The sequence below is a fragment of the Rhinoderma darwinii genome (genome assembly GCF_050947455.1).
Source record: "Rhinoderma darwinii isolate aRhiDar2 chromosome 5 unlocalized genomic scaffold, aRhiDar2.hap1 SUPER_5_unloc_23, whole genome shotgun sequence".
Lineage (NCBI taxonomy): Eukaryota > Metazoa > Chordata > Amphibia > Anura > Rhinodermatidae > Rhinoderma > Rhinoderma darwinii.
In genome coordinates this window covers 138,698-155,800 of record NW_027461780.1, presented here as the reverse complement: position 1 = coordinate 155,800, position 17,103 = coordinate 138,698, and the positions used below count along the sequence as shown (strand labels likewise).

At 47.8% G+C, this 17,103-nt stretch overlaps 12 non-coding genes across 12 annotated transcripts; all 12 read right to left on the bottom strand.

Annotated features, from left to right (window-relative positions):
• Nucleotides 1–139: 139 nt before the first annotated feature.
• Nucleotides 140–330, bottom strand: LOC142687412 (U2 spliceosomal RNA). The gene has a single exon (XR_012856639.1). It is a non-coding gene; the product is annotated as a U2 spliceosomal RNA (small nuclear RNA).
• Nucleotides 331–1,618: 1,288 nt separating this feature from the next.
• LOC142687497 (U2 spliceosomal RNA) lies at nucleotides 1,619–1,809 on the bottom strand. Its single transcript, XR_012856716.1, has one exon. It is a non-coding gene; the product is annotated as a U2 spliceosomal RNA (small nuclear RNA).
• Nucleotides 1,810–3,105: 1,296 nt separating this feature from the next.
• LOC142687411 (U2 spliceosomal RNA) lies at nucleotides 3,106–3,296 on the bottom strand. The gene has a single exon (XR_012856638.1). It is a non-coding gene; the product is annotated as a U2 spliceosomal RNA (small nuclear RNA).
• Nucleotides 3,297–4,592: 1,296 nt separating this feature from the next.
• Nucleotides 4,593–4,783, bottom strand: LOC142687410 (U2 spliceosomal RNA). The gene has a single exon (XR_012856637.1). It is a non-coding gene; the product is annotated as a U2 spliceosomal RNA (small nuclear RNA).
• Nucleotides 4,784–6,063: 1,280 nt separating this feature from the next.
• On the bottom strand, nucleotides 6,064–6,254 carry LOC142687409 (U2 spliceosomal RNA). The gene has a single exon (XR_012856636.1). It is a non-coding gene; the product is annotated as a U2 spliceosomal RNA (small nuclear RNA).
• A 1,288-nt stretch (nucleotides 6,255–7,542) lies between these two features.
• On the bottom strand, nucleotides 7,543–7,733 carry LOC142687408 (U2 spliceosomal RNA). The gene has a single exon (XR_012856635.1). It is a non-coding gene; the product is annotated as a U2 spliceosomal RNA (small nuclear RNA).
• A 1,296-nt stretch (nucleotides 7,734–9,029) lies between these two features.
• Nucleotides 9,030–9,220, bottom strand: LOC142687407 (U2 spliceosomal RNA). Its single transcript, XR_012856634.1, has one exon. It is a non-coding gene; the product is annotated as a U2 spliceosomal RNA (small nuclear RNA).
• Nucleotides 9,221–10,504: 1,284 nt separating this feature from the next.
• Nucleotides 10,505–10,695, bottom strand: LOC142687406 (U2 spliceosomal RNA). The gene has a single exon (XR_012856633.1). It is a non-coding gene; the product is annotated as a U2 spliceosomal RNA (small nuclear RNA).
• Nucleotides 10,696–11,980: 1,285 nt separating this feature from the next.
• LOC142687496 (U2 spliceosomal RNA) lies at nucleotides 11,981–12,171 on the bottom strand. Its single transcript, XR_012856715.1, has one exon. It is a non-coding gene; the product is annotated as a U2 spliceosomal RNA (small nuclear RNA).
• A 1,307-nt stretch (nucleotides 12,172–13,478) lies between these two features.
• LOC142687495 (U2 spliceosomal RNA) lies at nucleotides 13,479–13,669 on the bottom strand. Its single transcript, XR_012856714.1, has one exon. It is a non-coding gene; the product is annotated as a U2 spliceosomal RNA (small nuclear RNA).
• A 1,300-nt stretch (nucleotides 13,670–14,969) lies between these two features.
• LOC142687405 (U2 spliceosomal RNA) lies at nucleotides 14,970–15,160 on the bottom strand. Its single transcript, XR_012856632.1, has one exon. It is a non-coding gene; the product is annotated as a U2 spliceosomal RNA (small nuclear RNA).
• Nucleotides 15,161–16,456: 1,296 nt separating this feature from the next.
• Nucleotides 16,457–16,647, bottom strand: LOC142687404 (U2 spliceosomal RNA). The gene has a single exon (XR_012856631.1). It is a non-coding gene; the product is annotated as a U2 spliceosomal RNA (small nuclear RNA).
• Nucleotides 16,648–17,103: the final 456 nt, after the last annotated feature.

Below are 17,103 nucleotides of genomic sequence, written 5' to 3'. Positions count from 1 at the left end.
AATGAGCTCATTATCACTCATGCATTGTCCAACAGGTGTTGAAATAATGGGATTAAAAGGGGAGATCCCTTCAGAAAGACAGAAACAATAGCAAAGACAAAAAACACTTTTGGAATCTGCTTTTAGTCAACACATAAGGAAAGGGTGCACCGGTCCTGGAAATACTGCAATACCAGGTCAATGCGTGGAGTGGACAGAGCAAGCTCTATTTCCATCTCCCTGTTCTAAAAATCCATTTAATATATGGTCCCCAGATAGGGGACGTATCAGATATTAAACTGATAAGAACAGATACTACACTTGATCTTAGCCAAAAGGCCGAGAAGCGATAACCCGAACGGGCCGCGCGTTGCCCGAGCCTGCCCGATACTGCTGTTCAGCCCTTGCAGCGATTCAGCCTACTTCTAGGCAATTCCATGGGGCCCTGCAGGCTCACACACTCACAGCTACACGGGAGGTGAATAAAGGCCGGAGAGGAAGCCAGACAGGATTTGCTTCTTTTGCTTGCACCACAATGCAGTGCTGAAAGAGGAGGAATCTACATAAAAACGCCTTCCTGGCAACGCCCAAATGCCCTGCTGCCATGCAGATAAACACTGGCAGCGGCAGCAAGTGCATGCCCACAGCCACCCCTTGTTCCTTCACACCTTGTATCAGCTGTAATCCAGTCCAGTCCAGTGCTGCCTGCTGAGCAGCACTGACCAACACTGCCTGGGCCCAGGCTTTTATCTCTGAGGCCCCATTATGATGTCAGAAAGCTGGCTCTGGAATCCTGAGGGCTCCACTATGACACGTGCAAAGTTCCGTCTGAACTTTATATAAGACGGTGAGGCTCAGTCAGTCACTCAGTGTTGCCTGAGAGGGCAACACTGCAACAGCCGGCCGCCAGGCTGTCTTTTTTTTGCACAGCTAGTTGCCTCCAGGAGGCCACAAGAGGGAGACAAGGGACTGCAAAATGGAAAATAGGCATCCACCAACTTTACAGACAACTTCTCCTTGCTCCTACAACCTCCATCCTTGCACAGTTTGTTATTCTTCTAGGTAACATAGTAACAAATCCAAATTGCTGCTCTCTTTGTAGGCAAGCAAGGCTTTGTTGCAACTGCAATTCTTACTTCTTCTTGAAATGTAGGGACGACAGTACATTCCATCACATCCATCTAGTGTACACAGGTAGGTCCATTGTGGCGGGCAGGCGAGCGGGCGGGCTGCTTTATTGGCTGTTTGCTGTTCCCCTACTCCACTCCACTATTTGACTGTTGTGCTGCATCAATCAATCAATCAATCAATCAATCAATCAATCAATCAATCAATCAATCAGTGGCTGGCTCAGGTGCAGCTCTTTAACTTACCTAAAAGGGAGGGCGGAGAGAAGACAAGGAAGGTGAATGAGGTGTTCCAATGTGAAATGCCGGAAACACAGAAACACAGACGACACACAACAAGAGGTGGCAATCTATTCATTAATTGCATTTAATCAATGAGCTCATTATCACTCATGCATTGTCCAACAGGTGTTGAAATAATGGGATTAAAAGGGGAGATCCCTTCAGAAAGACAGAAACAATAGCAAAGACAAAAAACACTTTTGGAATCTGCTTTTAGTCAACACATAAGGAAAGGGTGCACCGGTCCTGGAAATACTGCAGTACCAGGTCAATGCGTGGAGTGGACAGAGCAAGCTCTATTTCCATCTCCCTGTTCTAAAAATCCATTTAATATATGGTCCCCAGATAGGGGACGTATCAGATATTAAACTGATAAGAACAGATACTACACTTGATCTTAGCCAAAAGGCCGAGAAGCGATAACCCGAACGGGCCGCGCGTTGCCCGAGCCTGCCCGATACTGCTGTTCAGCCCTTGCAGCGATTCAGCCTACTTCTAGGCAATTCCATGGGGCCCTGCAGGCTCACACACTCACAGCTACACGGGAGGTGAATAAAGGCCGGAGAGGAAGCCAGACAGGATTTGCTTCTTTTGCTTGCACCACAATGCAGTGCTGAAAGAGGAGGAATCTACATAAAAACGCCTTCCTGGCAACGCCCAAATGCCCTGCTGCCATGCAGATAAACACTGGCAGCGGCAGCAAGTGCATGCCCACAGCCACCCCTTGTTCCTTCACACCTTGTATCAGCTGTAATCCAGTCCAGTCCAGTGCTGCCTGCTGAGCAGCACTGACCAACACTGCCTGGGCCCAGGCTTTTATCTCTGAGGCCCCATTATGATGTCAGAAAGCTGGCTCTGGAATCCTGAGGGCTCCACTATGACACGTGCAAAGTTCCGTCTGAACTTTATATAAGACGGTGAGGCTCAGTCAGTCACTCAGTGTTGCCTGAGAGGGCAACACTGCAACAGCCGGCCGCCAGGCTGTCTTTTTTTTGCACAGCTAGTTGCCTCCAGGAGGCCACAAGAGGGAGACAAGGGACTGCAAAATGGAAAATAGGCATCCACCAACTTTACAGACAACTTCTCCTTGCTCCTACAACCTCCATCCTTGCACAGTTTGTTATTCTTCTAGGTAACATAGTAACAAATCCAAATTGCTGCTCTCTTTGTAGGCAAGCAAGGCTTTGTTGCAACTGCAATTCTTACTTCTTCTTGAAATGTAGGGACGACAGTACATTCCATCACATCCATCTAGTGTACACAGGTAGGTCCATTGTGGCGGGCAGGCGAGCGGGCGGGCTGCTTTATTGGCTGTTTGCTGTTCCCCTACTCCACTCCACTATTTGACTGTTGTGCTGCATCAATCAATCAATCAATCAATCAATCAATCAATCAATCAATCAATCAATCAATCAATCAGTGGCTGGCTCAGGTGCAGCTCTTTAACTTACCTAAAAGGGAGGGCGGAGAGAAGACAAGGAAGGTGAATGAGGTGTTCCAATGTGAAATGCCGGAAACACAGAAACACAGACGACACACAACAAGAGGTGGCAATCTATTCATTAATTGCATTTAATCAATGAGCTCATTATCACTCATGCATTGTCCAACAGGTGTTGAAATAATGGGATTAAAAGGGGAGATCCCTTCAGAAAGACAGAAACAATAGCAAAGACAAAAAACACTTTTGGAATCTGCTTTTAGTCAACACATAAGGAAAGGGTGCACCGGTCCTGGAAATACTGCAATACCAGGTCAATGCGTGGAGTGGACAGAGCAAGCTCTATTTCCATCTCCCTGTTCTAAAAATCCATTTAATATATGGTCCCCAGATAGGGGACGTATCAGATATTAAACTGATAAGAACAGATACTACACTTGATCTTAGCCAAAAGGCCGAGAAGCGATAACCCGAACGGGCCGCGCGTTGCCCGAGCCTGCCCGATACTGCTGTTCAGCCCTTGTAGCGATTCAGCCTACTTCTAGGCAATTCCATGGGGCCCTGCAGGCTCACACACTCACAGCTACACGGGAGGTGAATAAAGGCCGGAGAGGAAGCCAGACAGGATTTGCTTCTTTTGCTTGCACCACAATGCAGTGCTGAAAGAGGAGGAATCTACATAAAAACGCCTTCCTGGCAACGCCCAAATGCCCTGCTGCCATGCAGATAAACACTGGCAGCGGCAGCAAGTGCATGCCCACAGCCACCCCTTGTTCCTTCACACCTTGTATCAGCTGTAATCCAGTCCAGTCCAGTGCTGCCTGCTGAGCAGCACTGACCAACACTGCCTGGGCCCAGGCTTTTATCTCTGAGGCCCCATTATGATGTCAGAAAGCTGGCTCTGGAATCCTGAGGGCTCCACTATGACACGTGCAAAGTTCCGTCTGAACTTTATATAAGACGGTGAGGCTCAGTCAGTCACTCAGTGTTGCCTGAGAGGGCAACACTGCAACAGCCGGCCGCCAGGCTGTCTTTTTTTTGCACAGCTAGTTGCCTCCAGGAGGCCACAAGAGGGAGACAAGGGACTGCAAAATGGAAAATAGGCATCCACCAACTTTACAGACAACTTCTCCTTGCTCCTACAACCTCCATCCTTGCACAGTTTGTTATTCTTCTAGGTAACATAGTAACAAATCCAAATTGCTGCTCTCTTTGTAGGCAAGCAAGGCTTTGTTGCAACTGCAATTCTTACTTCTTCTTGAAATGTAGGGACGACAGTACATTCCATCACATCCATCTAGTGTACACAGGTAGGTCCATTGTGGCGGGCAGGCGAGCGGGCGGGCTGCTTTATTGGCTGTTTGCTGTTCCCCTACTCCACTCCACTATTTGACTGTTGTGCTGCATCAATCAATCAATCAATCAATCAATCAATCAATCAATCAATCAATCAATCAATCAATCAGTGGCTGGCTCAGGTGCAGCTCTTTAACTTACCTAAAAGGGAGGGCGGAGAGAAGACAAGGAAGGTGAATGAGGTGTTCCAATGTGAAATGCCGGAAACACAGAAACACAGACGACACACAACAAGAGGTGGCAATCTATTCATTAATTGCATTTAATCAATGAGCTCATTATCACTCATGCATTGTCCAACAGGTGTTGAAATAATGGGATTAAAAGGGGAGATCCCTTCAGAAAGACAGAAACAATAGCAAAGACAAAAAACACTTTTGGAATCTGCTTTTAGTCAACACATAAGGAAAGGGTGCACCGGTCCTGGAAATACTGCAATACCAGGTCAATGCGTGGAGTGGACAGAGCAAGCTCTATTTCCATCTCCCTGTTCTAAAAATCCATTTAATATATGGTCCCCAGATAGGGGACGTATCAGATATTAAACTGATAAGAACAGATACTACACTTGATCTTAGCCAAAAGGCCGAGAAGCGATAACCCGAACGGGCCGCGCGTTGCCCGAGCCTGCCTGATACTGCTGTTCAGCCCTTGCAGCGATTCAGCCTACTTCTAGGCAATTCCATGGGGCCCTGCAGGCTCACACACTCACAGCTACACGGGAGGTGAATAAAGGCCGGAGAGGAAGCCAGACAGGATTTGCTTCTTTTGCTTGCACCACAATGCAGTGCTGAAAGAGGAGGAATCTACATAAAAACGCCTTCCTGGCAACGCCCAAATGCCCTGCTGCCATGCAGATAAACACTGGCAGCGGCAGCAAGTGCATGCCCACAGCCACCCCTTGTTCCTTCACACCTTGTATCAGCTGTAATCCAGTCCAGTCCAGTGCTGCCTGCTGAGCAGCACTGACCAACACTGCCTGGGCCCAGGCTTTTATCTCTGAGGCCCCATTATGATGTCAGAAAGCTGGCTCTGGAATCCTGAGGGCTCCACTATGACACGTGCAAAGTTCCGTCTGAACTTTATATAAGACGGTGAGGCTCAGTCAGTCACTCAGTGTTGCCTGAGAGGGCAACACTGCAACAGCCGGCCGCCAGGCTGTCTTTTTTTTGCACAGCTAGTTGCCTCCAGGAGGCCACAAGAGGGAGACAAGGGACTGCAAAATGGAAAATAGGCATCCACCAACTTTACAGACAACTTCTCCTTGCTCCTACAACCTCCATCCTTGCACAGTTTGTTATTCTTCTAGGTAACATAGTAACAAATCCAAATTGCTGCTCTCTTTGTAGGCAAGCAAGGCTTTGTTGCAACTGCAATTCTTACTTCTTCTTGAAATGTAGGGACGACAGTACATTCCATCACATCCATCTAGTGTACACAGGTAGGTCCATTGTGGCGGGCAGGCGAGCGGGCGGGCTGCTTTATTGGCTGTTTGCTGTTCCCCTACTCCACTCCACTATTTGACTGTTGTGCTGCATCAATCAATCAATCAATCAATCAATCAATCAATCAATCAATCAGTGGCTGGCTCAGGTGCAGCTCTTTAACTTACCTAAAAGGGAGGGCGGAGAGAAGACAAGGAAGGTGAATGAGGTGTTCCAATGTGAAATGCCGGAAACACAGAAACACAGACGACACACAACAAGAGGTGGCAATCTATTCATTAATTGCATTTAATCAATGAGCTCATTATCACTCATGCATTGTCCAACAGGTGTTGAAATAATGGGATTAAAAGGGGAGATCCCTTCAGAAAGACAGAAACAATAGCAAAGACAAAAAACACTTTTGGAATCTGCTTTTAGTCAACACATAAGGAAAGGGTGCACCGGTCCTGGAAATACTGCAATACCAGGTCAATGCGTGGAGTGGACAGAGCAAGCTCTATTTCCATCTCCCTGTTCTAAAAATCCATTTAATATATGGTCCCCAGATAGGGGACGTATCAGATATTAAACTGATAAGAACAGATACTACACTTGATCTTAGCCAAAAGGCCGAGAAGCGATAACCCGAACGGGCCGCGCGTTGCCCGAGCCTGCCCGATACTGCTGTTCAGCCCTTGCAGCGATTCAGCCTACTTCTAGGCAATTCCATGGGGCCCTGCAGGCTCACACACTCACAGCTACACGGGAGGTGAATAAAGGCCGGAGAGGAAGCCAGACAGGATTTGCTTCTTTTGCTTGCACCACAATGCAGTGCTGAAAGAGGAGGAATCTACATAAAAACGCCTTCCTGGCAACGCCCAAATGCCCTGCTGCCATGCAGATAAACACTGGCAGCGGCAGCAAGTGCATGCCCACAGCCACCCCTTGTTCCTTCACACCTTGTATCAGCTGTAATCCAGTCCAGTCCAGTGCTGCCTGCTGAGCAGCACTGACCAACACTGCCTGGGCCCAGGCTTTTATCTCTGAGGCCCCATTATGATGTCAGAAAGCTGGCTCTGGAATCCTGAGGGCTCCACTATGACACGTGCAAAGTTCCGTCTGAACTTTATATAAGACGGTGAGGCTCAGTCAGTCACTCAGTGTTGCCTGAGAGGGCAACACTGCAACAGCCGGCCGCCAGGCTGTCTTTTTTTTGCACAGCTAGTTGCCTCCAGGAGGCCACAAGAGGGAGACAAGGGACTGCAAAATGGAAAATAGGCATCCACCAACTTTACAGACAACTTCTCCTTGCTCCTACAACCTCCATCCTTGCACAGTTTGTTATTCTTCTAGGTAACATAGTAACAAATCCAAATTGCTGCTCTCTTTGTAGGCAAGCAAGGCTTTGTTGCAACTGCAATTCTTACTTCTTCTTGAAATGTAGGGACGACAGTACATTCCATCACATCCATCTAGTGTACACAGGTAGGTCCATTGTGGCGGGCAGGCGAGCGGGCGGGCTGCTTTATTGGCTGTTTGCTGTTCCCCTACTCCACTCCACTATTTGACTGTTGTGCTGCATCAATCAATCAATCAATCAATCAATCAATCAATCAATCAATCAATCAATCAGTGGCTGGCTCAGGTGCAGCTCTTTAACTTACCTAAAAGGGAGGGCGGAGAGAAGACAAGGAAGGTGAATGAGGTGTTCCAATGTGAAATGCCGGAAACACAGAAACACAGACGACACACAACAAGAGGTGGCAATCTATTCATTAATTGCATTTAATCAATGAGCTCATTATCACTCATGCATTGTCCAACAGGTGTTGAAATAATGGGATTAAAAGGGGAGATCCCTTCAGAAAGACAGAAACAATAGCAAAGACAAAAAACACTTTTGGAATCTGCTTTTAGTCAACACATAAGGAAAGGGTGCACCGGTCCTGGAAATACTGCAATACCAGGTCAATGCGTGGAGTGGACAGAGCAAGCTCTATTTCCATCTCCCTGTTCTAAAAATCCATTTAATATATGGTCCCCAGATAGGGGACGTATCAGATATTAAACTGATAAGAACAGATACTACACTTGATCTTAGCCAAAAGGCCGAGAAGCGATAACCCGAACGGGCCGCGCGTTGCCCGAGCCTGCCCGATACTGCTGTTCAGCCCTTGCAGCGATTCAGCCTACTTCTAGGCAATTCCATGGGGCCCTGCAGGCTCACACACTCACAGCTACACGGGAGGTGAATAAAGGCCGGAGAGGAAGCCAGACAGGATTTGCTTCTTTTGCTTGCACCACAATGCAGTGCTGAAAGAGGAGGAATCTACATAAAAACGCCTTCCTGGCAACGCCCAAATGCCCTGCTGCCATGCAGATAAACACTGGCAGCGGCAGCAAGTGCATGCCCACAGCCACCCCTTGTTCCTTCACACCTTGTATCAGCTGTAATCCAGTCCAGTCCAGTGCTGCCTGCTGAGCAGCACTGACCAACACTGCCTGGGCCCAGGCTTTTATCTCTGAGGCCCCATTATGATGTCAGAAAGCTGGCTCTGGAATCCTGAGGGCTCCACTATGACACGTGCAAAGTTCCGTCTGAACTTTATATAAGACGGTGAGGCTCAGTCAGTCACTCAGTGTTGCCTGAGAGGGCAACACTGCAACAGCCGGCCGCCAGGCTGTCTTTTTTTTGCACAGCTAGTTGCCTCCAGGAGGCCACAAGAGGGAGACAAGGGACTGCAAAATGGAAAATAGGCATCCACCAACTTTACAGACAACTTCTCCTTGCTCCTACAACCTCCATCCTTGCACAGTTTGTTATTCTTCTAGGTAACATAGTAACAAATCCAAATTGCTGCTCTCTTTGTAGGCAAGCAAGGCTTTGTTGCAACTGCAATTCTTACTTCTTCTTGAAATGTAGGGACGACAGTACATTCCATCACATCCATCTAGTGTACACAGGTAGGTCCATTGTGGCGGGCAGGCGAGCGGGCGGGCTGCTTTATTGGCTGTTTGCTGTTCCCCTACTCCACTCCACTATTTGACTGTTGTGCTGCATCAATCAATCAATCAATCAATCAATCAATCAATCAATCAATCAATCAATCAATCAATCAGTGGCTGGCTCAGGTGCAGCTCTTTAACTTACCTAAAAGGGAGGGCGGAGAGAAGACAAGGAAGGTGAATGAGGTGTTCCAATGTGAAATGCCGGAAACACAGAAACACAGACGACACACAACAAGAGGTGGCAATCTATTCATTAATTGCATTTAATCAATGAGCTCATTATCACTCATGCATTGTCCAACAGGTGTTGAAATAATGGGATTAAAAGGGGAGATCCCTTCAGAAAGACAGAAACAATAGCAAAGACAAAAAACACTTTTGGAATCTGCTTTTAGTCAACACATAAGGAAAGGGTGCACCGGTCCTGGAAATACTGCAATACCAGGTCAATGCGTGGAGTGGACAGAGCAAGCTCTATTTCCATCTCCCTGTTCTAAAAATCCATTTAATATATGGTCCCCAGATAGGGGACGTATCAGATATTAAACTGATAAGAACAGATACTACACTTGATCTTAGCCAAAAGGCCGAGAAGCGATAACCCGAACGGGCCGCGCGTTGCCCGAGCCTGCCCGATACTGCTGTTCAGCCCTTGCAGCGATTCAGCCTACTTCTAGGCAATTCCATGGGGCCCTGCAGGCTCACACACTCACAGCTACACGGGAGGTGAATAAAGGCCGGAGAGGAAGCCAGACAGGATTTGCTTCTTTTGCTTGCACCACAATGCAGTGCTGAAAGAGGAGGAATCTACATAAAAACGCCTTCCTGGCAACGCCCAAATGCCCTGCTGCCATGCAGATAAACACTGGCAGCGGCAGCAAGTGCATGCCCACAGCCACCCCTTGTTCCTTCACACCTTGTATCAGCTGTAATCCAGTCCAGTCCAGTGCTGCCTGCTGAGCAGCACTGACCAACACTGCCTGGGCCCAGGCTTTTATCTCTGAGGCCCCATTATGATGTCAGAAAGCTGGCTCTGGAATCCTGAGGGCTCCACTATGACACGTGCAAAGTTCCGTCTGAACTTTATATAAGACGGTGAGGCTCAGTCAGTCACTCAGTGTTGCCTGAGAGGGCAACACTGCAACAGCCGGCCGCCAGGCTGTCTTTTTTTTGCACAGCTAGTTGCCTCCAGGAGGCCACAAGAGGGAGACAAGGGACTGCAAAATGGAAAATAGGCATCCACCAACTTTACAGACAACTTCTCCTTGCTCCTACAACCTCCATCCTTGCACAGTTTGTTATTCTTCTAGGTAACATAGTAACAAATCCAAATTGCTGCTCTCTTTGTAGGCAAGCAAGGCTTTGTTGCAACTGCAATTCTTACTTCTTCTTGAAATGTAGGGACGACAGTACATTCCATCACATCCATCTAGTGTACACAGGTAGGTCCATTGTGGCGGGCAGGCGAGCGGGCGGGCTGCTTTATTGGCTGTTTGCTGTTCCCCTACTCCACTCCACTATTTGACTGTTGTGCTGCATCAATCAATCAATCAATCAATCAATCAATCAATCAATCAATCAATCAGTGGCTGGCTCAGGTGCAGCTCTTTAACTTACCTAAAAGGGAGGGCGGAGAGAAGACAAGGAAGGTGAATGAGGTGTTCCAATGTGAAATGCCGGAAACACAGAAACACAGACGACACACAACAAGAGGTGGCAATCTATTCATTAATTGCATTTAATCAATGAGCTCATTATCACTCATGCATTGTCCAACAGGTGTTGAAATAATGGGATTAAAAGGGGAGATCCCTTCAGAAAGACAGAAACAATAGCAAAGACAAAAAACACTTTTGGAATCTGCTTTTAGTCAACACATAAGGAAAGGGTGCACCGGTCCTGGAAATACTGCAATACCAGGTCAATGCGTGGAGTGGACAGAGCAAGCTCTATTTCCATCTCCCTGTTCTAAAAATCCATTTAATATATGGTCCCCAGATAGGGGACGTATCAGATATTAAACTGATAAGAACAGATACTACACTTGATCTTAGCCAAAAGGCCGAGAAGCGATAACCCGAACGGGCCGCGCGTTGCCCGAGCCTGCCCGATACTGCTGTTCAGCCCTTGCAGCGATTCAGCCTACTTCTAGGCAATTCCATGGGGCCCTGCAGGCTCACACACTCACAGCTACACGGGAGGTGAATAAAGGCCGGAGAGGAAGCCAGACAGGATTTGCTTCTTTTGCTTGCACCACAATGCAGTGCTGAAAGAGGAGGAATCTACATAAAAACGCCTTCCTGGCAACGCCCAAATGCCCTGCTGCCATGCAGATAAACACTGGCAGCGGCAGCAAGTGCATGCCCACAGCCACCCCTTGTTCCTTCACACCTTGTATCAGCTGTAATCCAGTCCAGTCCAGTGCTGCCTGCTGAGCAGCACTGACCAACACTGCCTGGGCCCAGGCTTTTATCTCTGAGGCCCCATTATGATGTCAGAAAGCTGGCTCTGGAATCCTGAGGGCTCCACTATGACACGTGCAAAGTTCCGTCTGAACTTTATATAAGACGGTGAGGCTCAGTCAGTCACTCAGTGTTGCCTGAGAGGGCAACACTGCAACAGCCGGCCGCCAGGCTGTCTTTTTTTTGCACAGCTAGTTGCCTCCAGGAGGCCACAAGAGGGAGACAAGGGACTGCAAAATGGAAAATAGGCATCCACCAACTTTACAGACAACTTCTCCTTGCTCCTACAACCTCCATCCTTGCACAGTTTGTTATTCTTCTAGGTAACATAGTAACAAATCCAAATTGCTGCTCTCTTTGTAGGCAAGCAAGGCTTTGTTGCAACTGCAATTCTTACTTCTTCTTGAAATGTAGGGACGACAGTACATTCCATCACATCCATCTAGTGTACACAGGTAGGTCCATTGTGGCGGGCAGGCGAGCGGGCGGGCTGCTTTATTGGCTGTTTGCTGTTCCCCTACTCCACTCCACTATTTGACTGTTGTGCTGCAATCAATCAATCAATCAATCAATCAATCAATCAATCAATCAATCAATCAGTGGCTGGCTCAGGTGCAGCTCTTTAACTTACCTAAAAGGGAGGGCGGAGAGAAGACAAGGAAGGTGAATGAGGTGTTCCAATGTGAAATGCCGGAAACACAGAAACACAGACGACACACAACAAGAGGTGGCAATCTATTCATTAATTGCATTTAATCAATGAGCTCATTATCACTCATGCATTGTCCAACAGGTGTTGAAATAATGGGATTAAAAGGGGAGATCCCTTCAGAAAGACAGAAACAATAGCAAAGACAAAAAACACTTTTGGAATCTGCTTTTAGTCAACACATAAGGAAAGGGTGCACCGGTCCTGGAAATACTGCAGTACCAGGTCAATGCGTGGAGTGGACAGAGCAAGCTCTATTTCCATCTCCCTGTTCTAAAAATCCATTTAATATATGGTCCCCAGATAGGGGACGTATCAGATATTAAACTGATAAGAACAGATACTACACTTGATCTTAGCCAAAAGGCCGAGAAGCGATAACCCGAACGGGCCGCGCGTTGCCCGAGCCTGCCCGATACTGCTGTTCAGCCCTTGCAGCGATTCAGCCTACTTCTAGGCAATTCCATGGGGCCCTGCAGGCTCACACACTCACAGCTACACGGGAGGTGAATAAAGGCCGGAGAGGAAGCCAGACAGGATTTGCTTCTTTTGCTTGCACCACAATGCAGTGCTGAAAGAGGAGGAATCTACATAAAAACGCCTTCCTGGCAACGCCCAAATGCCCTGCTGCCATGCAGATAAACACTGGCAGCGGCAGCAAGTGCATGCCCACAGCCACCCCTTGTTCCTTCACACCTTGTATCAGCTGTAATCCAGTCCAGTCCAGTGCTGCCTGCTGAGCAGCACTGACCAACACTGCCTGGGCCCAGGCTTTTATCTCTGAGGCCCCATTATGATGTCAGAAAGCTGGCTCTGGAATCCTGAGGGCTCCACTATGACACGTGCAAAGTTCCGTCTGAACTTTATACTTTATATAAGACGGTGAGGCTCAGTCAGTCACTCAGTGTTGCCTGAGAGGGCAACACTGCAACAGCCGGCCGCCAGGCTGTCTTTTTTTTGCACAGCTAGTTGCCTCCAGGAGGCCACAAGAGGGAGACAAGGGACTGCAAAATGGAAAATAGGCATCCACCAACTTTACAGACAACTTCTCCTTGCTCCTACAACCTCCATCCTTGCACAGTTTGTTATTCTTCTAGGTAACATAGTAACAAATCCAAATTGCTGCTCTCTTTGTAGGCAAGCAAGGCTTTGTTGCAACTGCAATTCTTACTTCTTCTTGAAATGTAGGGACGACAGTACATTCCATCACATCCATCTAGTGTACACAGGTAGGTCCATTGTGGCGGGCAGGCGAGCGGGCGGGCTGCTTTATTGGCTGTTTGCTGTTCCCCTACTCCACTCCACTATTTGACTGTTGTGCTGCATCAATCAATCAATCAATCAATCAATCAATCAATCAATCAATCAATCAATCAATCAATCAATCAGTGGCTGGCTCAGGTGCAGCTCTTTAACTTACCTAAAAGGGAGGGCGGAGAGAAGACAAGGAAGGTGAATGAGGTGTTCCAATGTGAAATGCCGGAAACACAGAAACACAGACGACACACAACAAGAGGTGGCAATCTATTCATTAATTGCATTTAATCAATGAGCTCATTATCACTCATGCATTGTCCAACAGGTGTTGAAATAATGGGATTAAAAGGGGAGATCCCTTCAGAAAGACAGAAACAATAGCAAAGACAAAAAACACTTTTGGAATCTGCTTTTAGTCAACACATAAGGAAAGGGTGCACCGGTCCTGGAAATACTGCAGTACCAGGTCAATGCGTGGAGTGGACAGAGCAAGCTCTATTTCCATCTCCCTGTTCTAAAAATCCATTTAATATATGGTCCCCAGATAGGGGACGTATCAGATATTAAACTGATAAGAACAGATACTACACTTGATCTTAGCCAAAAGGCCGAGAAGCGATAACCCGAACGGGCCGCGCGTTGCCCGAGCCTGCCCGATACTGCTGTTCAGCCCTTGCAGCGATTCAGCCTACTTCTAGGCAATTCCATGGGGCCCTGCAGGCTCACACACTCACAGCTACACGGGAGGTGAATAAAGGCCGGAGAGGAAGCCAGACAGGATTTGCTTCTTTTGCTTGCACCACAATGCAGTGCTGAAAGAGGAGGAATCTACATAAAAACGCCTTCCTGGCAACGCCCAAATGCCCTGCTGCCATGCAGATAAACACTGGCAGCGGCAGCAAGTGCATGCCCACAGCCACCCCTTGTTCCTTCACACCTTGTATCAGCTGTAATCCAGTCCAGTCCAGTGCTGCCTGCTGAGCAGCACTGACCAACACTGCCTGGGCCCAGGCTTTTATCTCTGAGGCCCCATTATGATGTCAGAAAGCTGGCTCTGGAATCCTGAGGGCTCCACTATGACACGTGCAAAGTTCCGTCTGAACTTTATATAAGACGGTGAGGCTCAGTCAGTCACTCAGTGTTGCCTGAGAGGGCAACACTGCAACAGCCGGCCGCCAGGCTGTCTTTTTTTTGCACAGCTAGTTGCCTCCAGGAGGCCACAAGAGGGAGACAAGGGACTGCAAAATGGAAAATAGGCATCCACCAACTTTACAGACAACTTCTCCTTGCTCCTACAACCTCCATCCTTGCACAGTTTGTTATTCTTCTAGGTAACATAGTAACAAATCCAAATTGCTGCTCTCTTTGTAGGCAAGCAAGGCTTTGTTGCAACTGCAATTCTTACTTCTTCTTGAAATGTAGGGACGACAGTACATTCCATCACATCCATCTAGTGTACACAGGTAGGTCCATTGTGGCGGGCAGGCGAGCGGGCGGGCTGCTTTATTGGCTGTTTGCTGTTCCCCTACTCCACTCCACTATTTGACTGTTGTGCTGCATCAATCAATCAATCAATCAATCAATCAATCAATCAATCAATCAATCAATCAATCAATCAATCAGTGGCTGGCTCAGGTGCAGCTCTTTAACTTACCTAAAAGGGAGGGCGGAGAGAAGACAAGGAAGGTGAATGAGGTGTTCCAATGTGAAATGCCGGAAACACAGAAACACAGACGACACACAACAAGAGGTGGCAATCTATTCATTAATTGCATTTAATCAATGAGCTCATTATCACTCATGCATTGTCCAACAGGTGTTGAAATAATGGGATTAAAAGGGGAGATCCCTTCAGAAAGACAGAAACAATAGCAAAGACAAAAAACACTTTTGGAATCTGCTTTTAGTCAACACATAAGGAAAGGGTGCACCGGTCCTGGAAATACTGCAATACCAGGTCAATGCGTGGAGTGGACAGAGCAAGCTCTATTTCCATCTCCCTGTTCTAAAAATCCATTTAATATATGGTCCCCAGATAGGGGACGTATCAGATATTAAACTGATAAGAACAGATACTACACTTGATCTTAGCCAAAAGGCCGAGAAGCGATAACCCGAACGGGCCGCGCGTTGCCCGAGCCTGCCCGATACTGCTGTTCAGCCCTTGCAGCGATTCAGCCTACTTCTAGGCAATTCCATGGGGCCCTGCAGGCTCACACACTCACAGCTACACGGGAGGTGAATAAAGGCCGGAGAGGAAGCCAGACAGGATTTGCTTCTTTTGCTTGCACCACAATGCAGTGCTGAAAGAGGAGGAATCTACATAAAAACGCCTTCCTGGCAACGCCCAAATGCCCTGCTGCCATGCAGATAAACACTGGCAGCGGCAGCAAGTGCATGCCCACAGCCACCCCTTGTTCCTTCACACCTTGTATCAGCTGTAATCCAGTCCAGTCCAGTGCTGCCTGCTGAGCAGCACTGACCAACACTGCCTGGGCCCAGGCTTTTATCTCTGAGGCCCCATTATGATGTCAGAAAGCTGGCTCTGGAATCCTGAGGGCTCCACTATGACACGTGCAAAGTTCCGTCTGAACTTTATATAAGACGGTGAGGCTCAGTCAGTCACTCAGTGTTGCCTGAGAGGGCAACACTGCAACAGCCGGCCGCCAGGCTGTCTTTTTTTTGCACAGCTAGTTGCCTCCAGGAGGCCACAAGAGGGAGACAAGGGACTGCAAAATGGAAAATAGGCATCCACCAACTTTACAGACAACTTCTCCTTGCTCCTACAACCTCCATCCTTGCACAGTTTGTTATTCTTCTAGGTAACATAGTAACAAATCCAAATTGCTGCTCTCTTTGTAGGCAAGCAAGGCTTTGTTGCAACTGCAATTCTTACTTCTTCTTGAAATGTAGGGACGACAGTACATTCCATCACATCCATCTAGTGTACACAGGTAGGTCCATTGTGGCGGGCAGGCGAGCGGGCGGGCTGCTTTATTGGCTGTTTGCTGTTCCCCTACTCCACTCCACTATTTGACTGTTGTGCTGCATCAATCAATCAATCAATCAATCAATCAATCAATCAATCAATCAATCAATCAATCAATCAGTGGCTGGCTCAGGTGCAGCTCTTTAACTTACCTAAAAGGGAGGGCGGAGAGAAGACAAGGAAGGTGAATGAGGTGTTCCAATGTGAAATGCCGGAAACACAGAAACACAGACGACACACAACAAGAGGTGGCAATCTATTCATTAATTGCATTTAATCAATGAGCTCATTATCACTCATGCATTGTCCAACAGGTGTTGAAATAATGGGATTAAAAGGGGAGATCCCTTCAGAAAGACAGAAACAATAGCAAAGACAAAAAACACTTTTGGAATCTGCTTTTAGTCAACACATAAGGAAAGGGTGCACCGGTCCTGGAAATACTGCAATACCAGGTCAATGCGTGGAGTGGACAGAGCAAGCTCTATTTCCATCTCCCTGTTCTAAAAATCCATTTAATATATGGTCCCCAGATAGGGGACGTATCAGATATTAAACTGATAAGAACAGATACTACACTTGATCTTAGCCAAAAGGCCGAGAAGCGATAACCCGAACGGGCCGCGCGTTGCCCGAGCCTGCCCGATACTGCTGTTCAGCCCTTGCAGCGATTCAGCCTACTTCTAGGCAATTCCATGGGGCCCTGCAGGCTCACACACTCACAGCTACACGGGAGGTGAATAAAGGCCGGAGAGGAAGCCAGACAGGATTTGCTTCTTTTGCTTGCACCACAATGCAGTGCTGAAAGAGGAGGAATCTACATAAAAACGCCTTCCTGGCAACGCCCAAATGCCCTGCTGCCATGCAGATAAACACTGGCAGCGGCAGCAAGTGCATGCCCACAGCCACCCCTTGTTCCTTCACACCTTGTATCAGCTGTAATCCAGTCCAGTCCAGTGCTGCCTGCTGAGCAGCACTGACCAACACTGCCTGGGCCCAGGCTTTTATCTCTGAGGCCCCATTATGATGTCAGAAAGCTGGCTCTGGAATCCTGAGGGCTCCACT